Source organism: Mesoplodon mirus, assembly GCF_964341445.2.
Source record: "Mesoplodon mirus genome assembly, chromosome: 3".
Lineage (NCBI taxonomy): Eukaryota > Metazoa > Chordata > Mammalia > Artiodactyla > Ziphiidae > Mesoplodon > Mesoplodon mirus.
In genome coordinates, this window is record NC_138978.1 from 151,912,600 (window position 1) to 151,926,032 (window position 13,433).

Consider the following 13,433-nt stretch of genomic DNA (forward strand, 5'->3'; position numbering starts at 1 on the left):
CCTCAAAGCCCAGGTCACTGCAGTTGGCGGGGGCGTCCTGGTGCCTTCAGTGGCAGAGGCAGAAGTGGAGAAATACCAGGCAGCCTGAGCTGATTTCCAATCACAGTCTGGCTCCTTGGTTCAGATATTTTGTCCTGAGAGGCAGAGAAACTTCCAGGAAAAAGCCCCAGGCTAGGAACCCAGAGGCCTGAGTTGGAACCCCAGGTGGACCTCATGTCAAAGGACCAGACCTTGTCACACAACCCCCTGAGCGCCCATGTCCTCAACTGCAGACAGAGAATCACAGAGCCCTCCCTGCCCCTCCCGAAGAAGCCAGTTCTCTTGGGGCCTTAGTGTCCCCTTCTGTACAGGGGAGGTGATAACAGCACCTCCTTCTCCCGAAGTAACACATAACACCCGCCCTGAGAAAAAGCCTGGCGCAGAGGGACTTTGCTGCTACTGCTGTTTTTAGGCTAATTTGAGATAGATGTGGAAGTACTTTGAGAAACACAAAGCACTCCATGTTCAAATAAAAGGCGTTATTTCCATTCTTCCTTCTTCCCACCTGGGTCCTCAAAACATCCCTCTCACACCAGGCAGCTGCATTACTGACCGGTACAATCATCTCAAAACCTGCCTTGAGCTCCCTCCTGCCCCATGTTCTCCCTAATCTGACCACCCCTTCACCTGGCTGACTCAGACCCCCTCCCCCTGGCTGACTCAGACCCCCTCCCCCTGGCTGACTCTGAACCCCCTCCCCCTGGCTGACTCAGACCCCCTCCCCCTGGCTGACTTGCTCCTGCCTGGCCCACAAAGCCCCGCTCTGCTTCCTCTGCCCTGGAAGCCTTCCCTGACACCCCCAGACTGGGCCAGGGGCTCTTTCTCTGGGCTTTGCCAGCACCTGTGCTGACTCCCAGCTGAACATGCTGTAATTTTCTGTTTTCACCTTTTGTTTTGTTTTGTCTTTTTTTTAGTCTCTTGCCCTCACCAATTCCCCTCCCCTCCCCTCCCCACTCCCGACCCCCACCACTATGAGCTTCCTGTGCACAGACAGGTGTCCAAGGTGTCTTTGTGTCCCTGGAATCTGGCGAAGTCTCGGCATATGATTGTAGGCTCAGCAAATGTGTATGTATTTGAATGAATGGGTAAATAATGTAATGTATATGAAATCACTCTTGACAGTCTTAAGAATGATTATTTTTAATAGTTCATTCCACAAATACTCATTGATCACCTGCTATTCTTTGCAAGACCTTTCCTAGGTGCCTTAGGCAAGGCACATGAGTCCCTGCCCTCAAGGAGTTTGCAGGGGAATGTGGGAGAAGCCCTAGTGTAACTTTATTCCCTACAAACTACAATAGCATATATATATTAGCATAAAGATGTGCTATGAAACAGGCCCAGGCGACATGTGGAAGTACATTGAGGAACAGCTCTGTGGGGTGGGGGTGGGGGGCTTCGGGAAGGCTTTCTGAAGGAGGGGGTGGCTTGAGCGCTGCCTGTCAAGGAGCCTCTGCAAAGCCTGTGGCAGGACCCAACCCTCCCCCAGCCCTGGCCCATTCAGTTTCACAGCCTGGCCCTGCCTCTCTGAGGGCGGCCAGCCCCCCTCAGCTCCCTGAGGCAGCCACCCACAGACCACAGGGAGCCCTTGCTTGAGACCTCTGAAGCGCCCCCTCTGGCCAGGGCCTCAAGGCCAGCAGAGGCAGAAGTTGGTGGAACAAGGCTTTGGAGATACCAAACCCCGGCCCTGCCACTCACTGCTGTGTGGCCTGACATGTTGACTTTACCCAAGGCTCAGTTTGCTCATGCATAAAATGAGGACAACAATTGTAACTAGTGAGATGGTGACACAAATGAAACAATACATATAAAGAACCTGAAAATTAAAAAAAAAAAACTCTATAAATGTAACCTCTTTTTACCTCTAGGATCCATCAAACTGCAGTACTTCTCAGGCAGGGTGGGTCTCTGGGCCTAATGGGTGTGTCACTCAGACATCTTACAGGCCCTGCCCCTCCCTCTGGTCTTCAGGTTTTTCCTGGGATCCCAGGGAAATGATGCAGGTTAGTAAAGCCCAGACCTCCTAAATTTTACAGGTATATTTAAGAATCTCTCCCATCAGCTGGGTCAAGAATTAGCCTGTAATTAGACTGTCGATGTCTGAAAAGAGAGAATGGTCCCGTCTGAGCCTCTGACCCTGTGAAGCACAAGAGGGCAGGCAGAATTACCCCAGATGAGGAAACCAGGTCTGGAGAAGGGAAATGACTTGGCCAAGGTCACACAGGGAGCTAGCAGCAGAGTCCAAACCAAATCTACTCCTGCTTCTACCACGTAGAATTACTATCTGACAGGCTTGATGCCAGGGCTGGAGGCCCCAGCAAACACAAGTCACACCTACAGCCACCCTACCTAACTCAGGGATTGGTTAGGTTTGGGGGAGATACTTCTGGGAGCTAATCAGAAATGTCTAAAACCCTCAGCAAATAGATCTAGCTCTTAGCTCTGCAACTTAAAAGCCCTGAGACCTTGAGCATGTCCCTTTCCCTCTCTTGGTCCCCCCCTTCCTCCTTGTGGAATGAGGCAATTTTCCTTGAAGTCCCCAAGATGCCTTGTCCCCTGACTCTCCGGGGCTCCCAGCATTCAGCAGAGGGGGTGTAAGGCCAAATCTCCAGCCTTGACCTCATTGTCTTTCAAAGGACACAAGCCTTAGGAGTATCTGGCATTCATCCTACTCCCTGCCCCACCCCCTTCCTCTGCCTCCTGCTTCCCAGATGGATCTGTCCCTAGTCCCCTGGTTGTCAGTGCTGCAGCTGGCTGGCGGGGAGGGAAGGAAGAGGCCGGATTCATAACAGCCTTGCCTGTATCTACCAAGTAGATAGATACCCCACCCCACCCCCTTCACTCTGCAAACGTATCATCTCCAGTCACGCCTCTCCTCCCTGCACCCCATTCCCCAACCGCAGGAGCCTAACAGATTCCCAGGTCAACAGCTCTTTGCAGCTGGACCCTTTGCTGGGGGGATGGGAGCCCTCTGAGCTGCACATCTCAGGGAGAAGACGACTTGGGCCTCTGGTAACTGGGTCTCCCCTCTGTTCCATTTGTCCCTGTGCACGAGGTTGGTAGCAACAGTCACAAGTCACCTTGCCTGACACATTAAGGAGGACGCAGAAGCCCAGGAACGTTCAACGGCTTGCTCAAGTTCAGGGTAGGAGCAGGAGGGGGAAGCCGCTCACTCAGTGTCTGGGAGGCACCTGGCCAGGACACCAGGCCTCCCCTGTACCCACCCCACTCCCGCCATAGCCTCACCCAGTATGGTGGTTGGGTAGATATGGGGGAGGTGAACTCCATCTTCTAACTCAGTTTGCTGCGCGGATTCAGAGAGAACTCCAATTTCAAAACTGCCGGTGAGGAGTGGCAAACGGGGAAAAGATAAATCAAAGACCACACACACTAAAGAAAGGAGGCTTCAGACCCACTGATACACTCCCCCGGCCCCCTGCCAGCTCCCAGAGCCTGATACAACACCCTCTCCTACTGAATCTTTAATTAAAAGAACCAGGCTTACATGGGGATGGGTGTCAAGCTACATAATTAATCTGCACCAGAGACTGCCCCTCCTGGAGGGCTCAAACAGATCAAAGCTCCATCTGCGGAGCACACACTCTCCAGGGGAGCCAGAAGCAAAAAAAAGATTCGGAAAACCAAAAAAATAGATGAGGAAAGAGAGGAGACTTGGGAGTGAGGGAGTGTTTGAGGAATGCTGGACAAGGAGGGCACAGGGCTCCAGGCCACTCTTGTTCCCTCGTGTCTCTCTTCACCCCCGGCCTCAGTGACAGGACAGTTGGTGTCCTCAGCTCCAGGTCACTGCAGCGAGCCCCCTGTCTCTGTGCACCTGACCCAAATGAAGATCCCTCTTATGACTTCCTTTCATCTCTGTTCCCAGTAACTTACAACCCTCCCTGACCACCCACCTTCTCTTTCAGGCTTCCTAGCCTTTGCAAATCTGCCTGGAGCATCCTTGGGTTGGGTTTCTGTCACTGGCAATCAAGAGTCTAACATAAGAGAATGCTCACCTGGGGGCGTGGAGCAGAATGGATAGTTAAGTGTGTGGACTTTGGAGGGAAACTGCCAAATTCAAATCCTTATGCCACCGTTTGCTAGCTGTGTGACCCTGGGCAAGTCATTTAACTTCTCTGTGCCTCAGTTTACTCATCTGTCAAATTGGGTTGTAACAGTACCCAACTCACAGAGTTGTCATTAATGAGTTAATATCTGTAAATATCGGATTAGAAGGATACACCACGTAAGCACAGGCCGTTATTACTGCTATGACCACACCCCACTGGACTGACAGGCAAGGGCTCCTTTCCAAAGTATGTATGTGAGTTACTCATTCAGCCAGATGGGCCATGCCTGGTTCTGTAACCCAGGAGCATCCCCTTGTGTGTTGTCCTCCAAGGCCACATCTAAGAGTGGGAGGATTGGACCACCAATGGGGGAGGAGTTAAGTGAGAGAGGACTGCGGACAGAGAGAGAGGGGAGGGTTGGGGAACAAGGGAGTATGCACGTGGGACATCTAGGAAGTCCTGTCTTCCATGTGGTACCAGGAAAGGGACAGCCGCAGGCTCTGCAGAGGACAGGGCTGAGCTCTGGTCTCAGCGATCCTTGCAGGGGGACTTCTAGCCCCCTGAATGCGGCCTCCTATCCCCACAGCAGCTGGTTTCCTCCTAAAAAGTCTTAAGTCAAATATACCTCGCCACCAGAAGATTAATTTCTCTTCAGAGCCCCGCTTTGGTCTATTGGAGGTATTCACATTCCTCCGGCTCTCATAACTTCACTCTGTCTCACAAGAGCTCAGACTCCTGGCCTTATTTTGCAAATAGAGCATTTGTCTCCCATCCTTTACCTTACAAATTACTTACAAATTTGCTCCTCGAACTGAGCAAAAACATTTTAATCTGCCCTGTATAGGAAGGGAGGGAGGCAAGTGGGGAATGGGGTAGGATGAGGGATAATTAAATACATTCTGCTACGACATGAAAGAAGGAACAGCATAAAGCTTTTTTTAAAAAATTAATTTATTTAGGGCTTCCCTGGTGGCGCAGTGGTTGAGAGTCCGCCTGCCGATGCAGGGGACACGGGTTCGTGCCCCAGTCCGAGAAGATCCCACATGCCGCAGAGCGGCTGGGCCCGTGAGCCATGGCCGCTGAGCTTGCACGTCCGGAGCCTGTGCTCCGCAACGGGAGAGGCCACAACAGTGAGAGGCCCGCGTACCACAAAAACAAACAAACAAAAAATTAATTAATTTATTTAGGCTGCATTGGGTTTTCGTTGCTGCGCGCGGGCTTTCTCTAGTTGCGGCCAGTGGGGGCTCCTCTTCGTTGCGGTGTGCGGGCTTCTTATTGCAGTGGCTTCACTTGCTGCAGAGCACAGGCTCTAGGCGCTCAGGGTTCAGTAGTTGTGGCACGCGGGCTCTAAAGCGCAGGCTAAGTAGTTGTGGCGCACGGGCTTAGTTGCTCCGCAGCATATGGGATCTTCCCGGACCAGGGCTCGAACCCGTGTCCCCTGCTTTGGCAGGCGGATTCTTAACCACTGCACCACGAGGGAAGTCCCATGAAGCTTTTTTTTTTTTGCGGTACGCGGGCCTCTCACTGCTGTGGCCTCTTTCGTTGCGGAGCACAGGCTCCGGACGCGCAGGCCCAGCGGTCATGGCTCACGGGCCCAGCCGCTCGGTGGCATGCGGGATCCTCCCAGACCGGGGCACGAACCCGTGTCCCCTGCATCGGCAGGCGGACTCTCAACCACTGCGCCACCAGGGAAGCCCCCTTTGTTTTTTTTTTTTGGCCATAAAGCATTTTTAATGTGCTGCTTTTCCCAGTGAATTAACACAAACAATCCCTCTCTCCTATCTGGTACTCAGTAAATAAGACAGAATGACTGTCTTTCCTTGCTCTGATAAGTCGTAAAGTCCATGCAGCCAAGTCAGCAGTAAACCTAGTTTATATGCAGTTTTTGTTTTGGGACCCCAGGCCAAGGTAAAGAAAATATTTGTTGAAAAGAAGTGAGAATGTTCATTCACTGTCTGTGTTTGGTAGGGGGAGGGTCTACCTGGCTTGGTGTTGGGAACTGAAGGGTGGCCTCCCTCTCCTCCAAATGCAGTTCTCTGGTTTCCAGACAAACCAGGGTTAGGCTACCCATCCTTATGTGGGACCCTACAGGCAGCTCCAGTGAATGACCGCGATGTGGGACCTCATTCCAGCTGAGCACAAAAGTGTGCAGGAAAGAAGGGGAGATGCGGGCAGGACAGGTTCTGGCCTCAGTTGGGCCCTGCTCTACTCATTACAGATATTTCAGGCTCTCCCTAGTGCTGTGACCGGTCTGTCTGTCCTTGGTTCCACAGGGGAATCGCACGCAGATCCTGGTTACTACTTGTACATTGAGCATGCTGGGAGGTTCTAGGGACAATAATTTCTGAGTAAATTACCTAAGTGCAGAGGGTCTAACATGGGAGCTAGGAGAGCACAGAGCAGGGACAGGAAGTGGGAATAAGTGACTTGTGCATTAATCACAAAGCAATCAGTGGATGACAAGGGGCCCTGGAGCCACTGGGTCTGTCCAGCTGGACTCGACAGAGGGAAAGGTCACACTTGCTCCATCCATCACCAAGACACCCACATACCTGGCTTCCATGTGCCCAGGCCTCCTGTTTCTGCCTCAGCAGAGATGCTGCTCTGACCTGGCTCATTGTCCTTGATCCTCTGGTCCACCCCAGCATTCACATGCCCTGCCACACCTGGCACAGGCCACGGGGTCCCCTTGGCCAGCACAGTGCAGAGGAGGGCATGGCTTTGGCCAGTTAACCTTTAGGAAGCCGTTTTGGGGGTTGGCCCTCCTCAGCTCCCGAAGTCTGCACCCTCCTCTTCCTACACCTTGTATCTTCCTGGGTGTCACGTGGCAGGGAGAGAGGGCACATTCCCCACTGCTCTGCCACCAACTCACTCTGCTGATCCTCCCCAGCTTCCTCCTTCTCCTGTCAGGTCCATCCCTACCCCTCAGTCCCGCAGAGCACAGAGGACCCTGCTGGAGGGAGCTCCTTGCCTGCCTTCCCCGGCTCCTCTCTGGCTGTGCCCTAACCTCTTGGTTCCCAGGTTCAGATCAATTTGTTTCTGACATTATTTTCATGGCAAGTGTGCTAAGCCTTAAAGGGCATTTCCATTTGAACGGGAGCACTGTCACTGCCCAGATGTGACACTTGGCAGTGGATCTCAGCAGTGGTGACGGTTTGGGGGAGGAAAGAGTCTTGACTATAAGGGCTGGTTCATGGTTCAAATCCACAGCTCTGGATTCAGACCCTGGATTTCAATCTGGCACAACAACTTCCTAGCTGTACAACCTTTGGGCCAGTCATCTAACCTCTTCTAGTTCCTCAACAGTAACAGGTATAAACATACCCACCTCACAGATCAAGGAGAGGATTTAATAAGTGTATATTTTAAGAACCTGGTACAAGTTTGAAACTGTTCCCCTTTGCATGGTAAGGCTGGTGCTTCTGGCATTGGAGGGGGGTGAGGGGAGGTGAATCAAATTGTCCTCTGAAGCTGAATGCCAGGAGGGCAGGTTATTTTAAAGGTACTTGGCCCCAAATATCTATAGCACAGCACTGCTCTGGATTTTCACCATTATAGTCATTTTTCAGGGTAAGCATCATCGTTCCCCTAGGGTCCTCTTTTGAAATGTGAAAACCCTTGGGAAGTCAAAGTCACTAATACTGTACTGTGAGAAGTTTAATCAGATGATTTTGTTTATTTCATTGGAGAAAACACAGGGTGCCCTGCAGCTCAGAATCCAGAAGAAGCAAGGATTGTCCCAGCTGTGCAAGGCACATTATGTGCCAGGACCTGAGCCAGGCACTCGCTTACCCATGACCTCATTCCACTCTCACGACAACTCTCGGAGGTAGTTATTGTAAAACGGTAATTTTTTAAAAAGGTAACATCAAGATCTTGTACAAATATAAAATTAACACATGTCAATGATATCATTTAACTCATCAATTAATGAGGGATCTAGTAAGATGTTACAACTGCTCAAAAGAGAATCCAAAGCGCAGATGTACATAAGCCATCAGGAATGCTTGCAATTAATTTACTTAACAGACACAACACTGGTCAATATCCACAGGGCAATAATCGACTGCATCTCCACTGGATACAATTTGTATTTTTATTGGCAAAATCATTTGCACTATGATCAGTTTTCTACAATTTACAGAGTGGTAAAAGAGCTCAAAGACAATGGAAGGTAAAGATAATCCAAAGAGAAACTAGACAGGACACCCAATAACCTTTTTTGCCCATTTCAAAGTCTTTCACAACTTTTCCTAACATGATGACTATCCTCCTTTCATGACAAAGCAGAAACGACAGAGACGGGCACAGAAAGTGGAAAGGGAAAAGCCATCTAGTGCCAGCCCCATCGGAGTGCTGAGGAAGTCCATGACAAAGATGTCACATCTGGGATGAAATTAGGAAAATAAGAATGAGATAACTTTCGCATAAAGCTATAAGATTTTATTCAAAGGACCATCCTTTATTAGAGATTATCTCCTTCACACATTTGTGGCATTAAAATGTACTTTCCTTTATGAAAGGATGGCAGTAATATATGGTAGCAGTAGTTGTTCTTTTTTTTTTTTTTTTAATTTATTTATTTGGCTGCACTGGGTCTTAGTTACGGCACACGGGATCTTCGTTGCGGCACGCAGGATCTTTTAGTTGTGGCATGCGGGCTCTTAGTTGTGGCATGCATGTGGGATCTAGTCCCCTGACCAAGGATCGAACCCTGGCCCCCTGCATTGGGAGTGCGGAGTCTTAACCACTGGACCACCAGGGAAGTCCCGAGTAGTTGTCCTTTTTTTAATGTACGTGTTTGATGAAATAAAGGCTGGCAACCCTATGTAAGTCCCCATCTTAAAACAAAAATGTCATTTTTATCGCTGTGTTTTATTTTTAATTCCATTCATCTGTGATAGCCAAAATTCTGGAAACGCTGATCCTGTTCACAATTCTGAAATTTTGTGCTGTAGGTAAATTCCTTAGAGGATGATTTCTGAGCAATACTACCGAGGTCCCCTAACCTATTAGAGTTCTCCTTGTAGTGGAGGATGGGAAGCTGATTTGGACAGGGCATCCAGATATGAGGCTGAATAGAGAAGAAAGAAGAAAATGATGACCCATGGTCTGACTCCCAGGGATGCCAGAGGGAGGTTAAGATGGAGTCGAGCTAGAAAGTCACCTTCCCTGGTGCTGGCCTCAGAATTCGTCCTGTGCGTTGTGCTGCAGGCCTGCCAGCAGCCTTTACCTACACCATCCTCCCTGCCCGTAGCAGAGAAGTTTTTGAGGCTCAATAAAACCCGGCCTATGCTGGATGTGGTCCAGGAAGGATAGACAACAGGGCTTGGGACCACCTCCCTTCTGAGAGCCCACCCTAAGGCCTAGGGTATAGGGATGTAAGCAAAGTCAGGAAGGAGAGGGGTTACAGTCTGAAGCCAACGACTGACTAGACCTGGAGGACTGGAACAGAGATTTCCCGGCATGTTAGATATTGACAGTTGCAGCCTGGTTTTCAACTTCTCCGTATCAGGAGTTTCCTTGGCAAAGCCCTGCTGCCTCCCCCACATTTGCCTGCCCCACTGCTACAAGTCAGAAACAGCAGAGGCACTGCTCTGAAAGGCACGGTGCTGCCCGCCGGAGAGCAAGACGCCCTGGCGGCCCCTCCCCAAAGATCAGGGAGGGCAGGCGCTGGAGTTTGGGGTTTCATTCCCATCACCGTCCAGAGGGGAAGGTGGGTTGAGTCTGAAAGAGGATCCACAGACACAAGCATTCTGTGTTAAGTGCCTGCTTTCTGCTGGACTCACGGCAGAGAAAGAGAGCAGAGGGAAGGAGACAGTTCCTGAAGGTTTTCTTAAAAAGTGCATTTAAACTTAAGACTATAGTGCACCTGAACAGCTGGATTGGAAAATGGGTTGTTTAGCTCTGCAGTCGGTGTCAGGGCCCACTGGCTGAGAGAGAATAAAAGCTGTTTGAGTTTGTAAACTGCCAGGGCTATGAACCAAGGCAAAGGGCCTCTAGGGAGCGGGGACTCAGCGACCTCTTCTCTCCATTTCCACACATCATGGGGAATGACAGCACTGAGCTAAGGAACCATTGCCAGGGGCCTGGGCTGGTAGAACAACAGGCAGTGGTCCTGCTCTAGAGTTTTCCTGTTCTCAGCTCTGCCTTTAAGGAATCACAGCCCCAGAATTCCAGAATCTCAGATCCAGAGGGGACCAGAGATTGCACAGAATGCCCGCTTCAGCTCCCTGGACAGATGGTCCCCTAGCAGAGATGCCCAGTGCCCCAGGGAATGCTCACAACTCCTCTGCCCCGATGTCTGCCAGCTCAGATGGGTAGGATATTTCCTTCCTGTGTGTGCTGAAACCCACATCCCTTCCACCAACCAGCATGGTGGGTATATCCCTTAAATGGGAATGGCCCCTCAGATGACCTGACCCACAGGTCACAGACTACCCAAATTCACCTGCAGGCATTCTTTTCTTGGCCTAACCAGTGCTTAAAACTCTTTTGTTAAATCCAATATTTACTCCAGCCCCTGCACTCCCTGTTGTCCTCTGGCCCAGCCACTTTCCTTTTCTGTGAGACCCGGCTGGTCTCCAGAGGTACACTATGGGTTTTTGCAGTGACCATATGTGAAGAGCCTCCTTGGTCTAGTGTTCATTCCCTTCCTTTATAAATTAGCCTCTTCCCATCCAGAGCTACACTCACCCCAGGGATTTCCTTCCTCTTGTCCTGCCCTTATCTCCATCTTGTGACCTTTATTAATATAAAACCAACCAAACCAGCAGAGCAATTTTACTATTCTTTTTCCTGTGCAAGTGTATTTAAGTCAGTGGTTCCAATCAGCAGCAGTATCACCTCTACCCTACCTTCTGGGATTTGGGGAAACTGGGGGTGTTATCACAATGACTGGGGCAATTAATGCTTGGGGGCCAGAGATGCCAAGTATCCTTCTGTGCAAGGGGTAGTCCCATTAAAAAAAAAAAAAAAAAAAAAAAGCCCTCATGGAGAAACACTGATTTAAATGGAACTGGCTTAATTTTTCCCCTATATCTTTTATTTAACTTCTTTCTCTATGCTTCTTTAAAGTGGGGATAACTTATTTCATTCACAGAACACTACATTTCCTTCATAGGGTTGTTGTGAAGATTACACAAGATAAAACAAAACAGATGCCTGACACATCTGAGAATGTAATAAATGTTAGTGATGATGGCTGATTTTAAAAATTGAGTGGTGAGACAAGAACAGGTGTGTCTACCCATGGATCTGGAGTGTAGTCCTACTAGAATAGCTAGTCTGCCATTAACCAACCATGTAATTCTGACCATGGCATTTCTCCTCTCCAAACAATGAGGGGTTGTGTAGATTTCTGGAGACCTGTTCTTCCCAAATATTCTATGGTTCTGTGTTACTAATAAGATGCATGACATACCCTTTTGATTTTCTTTCAGGCTTTCCTAGTCTGGGCCAGCACTCCCAGGAACAATGTTGAAAGCTGATCTGAGGTTATATTTCCTCCTACATCAGATTAAAGGACAAAGAAGACAGGTAAAGAAGAAACAGTGTGTACAGGACAGATACACACGGGATAGCATTTCTTCCCTGAAGTCTGTGATATTTTGAGGGAGGCTGTTGGCTGGTGGCCTCAACTTTTTCCAGTTGTCTCCCTCCCTCAAATGGAGAAAGAGCTTTCTCTCCAGAAAACATCCTTTTGTGCTGATCACTAGACTCTCACCACAAAGGGATTCAGGGAAGCAGCTTCTGAGGCTCAGCAGTGAGGTAGAGGCTCAGAAATAGATCCCCCCACCCTCCCTTCCCGCCTGCTAGAAGGAAGGCTGACCATGATTGGAGGCAAGAGGACATCAAAGGGAAAAAACAGCGGTTCAGCTCATTTGAATAAACCAGGAAGAAGGGAACTGCAATAGCTTATTATTGAGAGAATAATTCGTACCTAGGTTACATATAGTGTGAGGAGATGGAGCATGGATGGTAGAAATTAACAAAATAAAAATCAGAAATATAATCTTCTTTGTGCGTGGTGTGGAGTTAGAGTACCACTTACTCCAAGTTTCTTACTTCAGATTTCCCTCCTGGATATTTGAGGAATCTTACAAATGATTCCTCCAAGCACCAGGAAGAAGAATATTCAAATAAGACTTGAACCTAGGGGGTTATCCTCAGGCAGATTCAAGTATGCTGTTTTAATGGCAAAGGGACCTTCCTCTTAGATTTTATAGATTGCTGGGGCCCTCTGGTGGAAGATAAAGGTTACATCTGCTGGTTAAAGGCCACAGATTTGCTTGGTCGCTCACGTTTGAGGAAGCTGCAGCCCCCAGTTCTGAGGTAAGCAAGAGAAAGAGGAAATATCAGGTGCTAAGTACCTCACAGGCGTTACTTCATTTGTTCCTTAACACTCTGTTTTCTAGGTCAGGGAGCTGAGGCTCAAAGACCCTAAGTGAGCTGCCTGAGGTCACCTGCTAAATAGCTAACTGGCAATTCTAATTCAATGCCAAGGATTCCAGAAATCCTGATGGTCACAAATGTTTTAAATATACACCACACACACACACACACACACACACAGAAGAAAAAGAACACAGATGCTGTTATCCCCAGAATGTGTCCCATATTTAGGTAACAGCTTTATCCAGTTTTAAGCCATGTACTTTGCTGGAGTTTGAATTAAGGTTTTTCAATACAGTGCACCAGAAGTTTCATGTTTCTTTAAATTGATTTGAATACATGGTTTATTTCCCACTTTTTTTTTTTTTTTTTTTTTTTTTTTGCGGTACGCGGGCCTCCCACCGCTGTGGCCTCTCCCGTTGCGGAGCACAGGCTCCGGACGCGCAGGCTCAGCGGTCGTGGCTCACGGGCCCAGCCGCTCCGCGGCATGTGGGATCTTCCCGGATCGGGGCACAAACCCACATCCCCTGCATCGGCAGGCGGACTCTCAACCACTGCGCCACCAGGGAAGCCCCCAACTTTTTCTTTTAAAGGTCAATGATGAAGGGGGAAGAGCCACAGAGGGAGAGGAAGCAAGATGGGGCTACCCAGACCAAATGTGTTAATTAGCCAAGCAATGCTTCATATCATTTCCCCTCTTTGGGTGTTGAAGAAAATGATCTTTAAGGACACGTTAACCTAAAAGATTTTTTTTGCACACCTTGCCCTAAACCTGAAATGACTGCTTATTCCTCTCTCCCTTCTTTTCTCCACCCCTGAAAGGTTTTCTGTGTATGTGTGTGGCAGAAACATTTGAGTATCTAACTGAAATCTAGGAGTCTAGTAGGACAAAGCAAAAATCCATTCTTATACTCATGACCTTGCCCCCAGCAA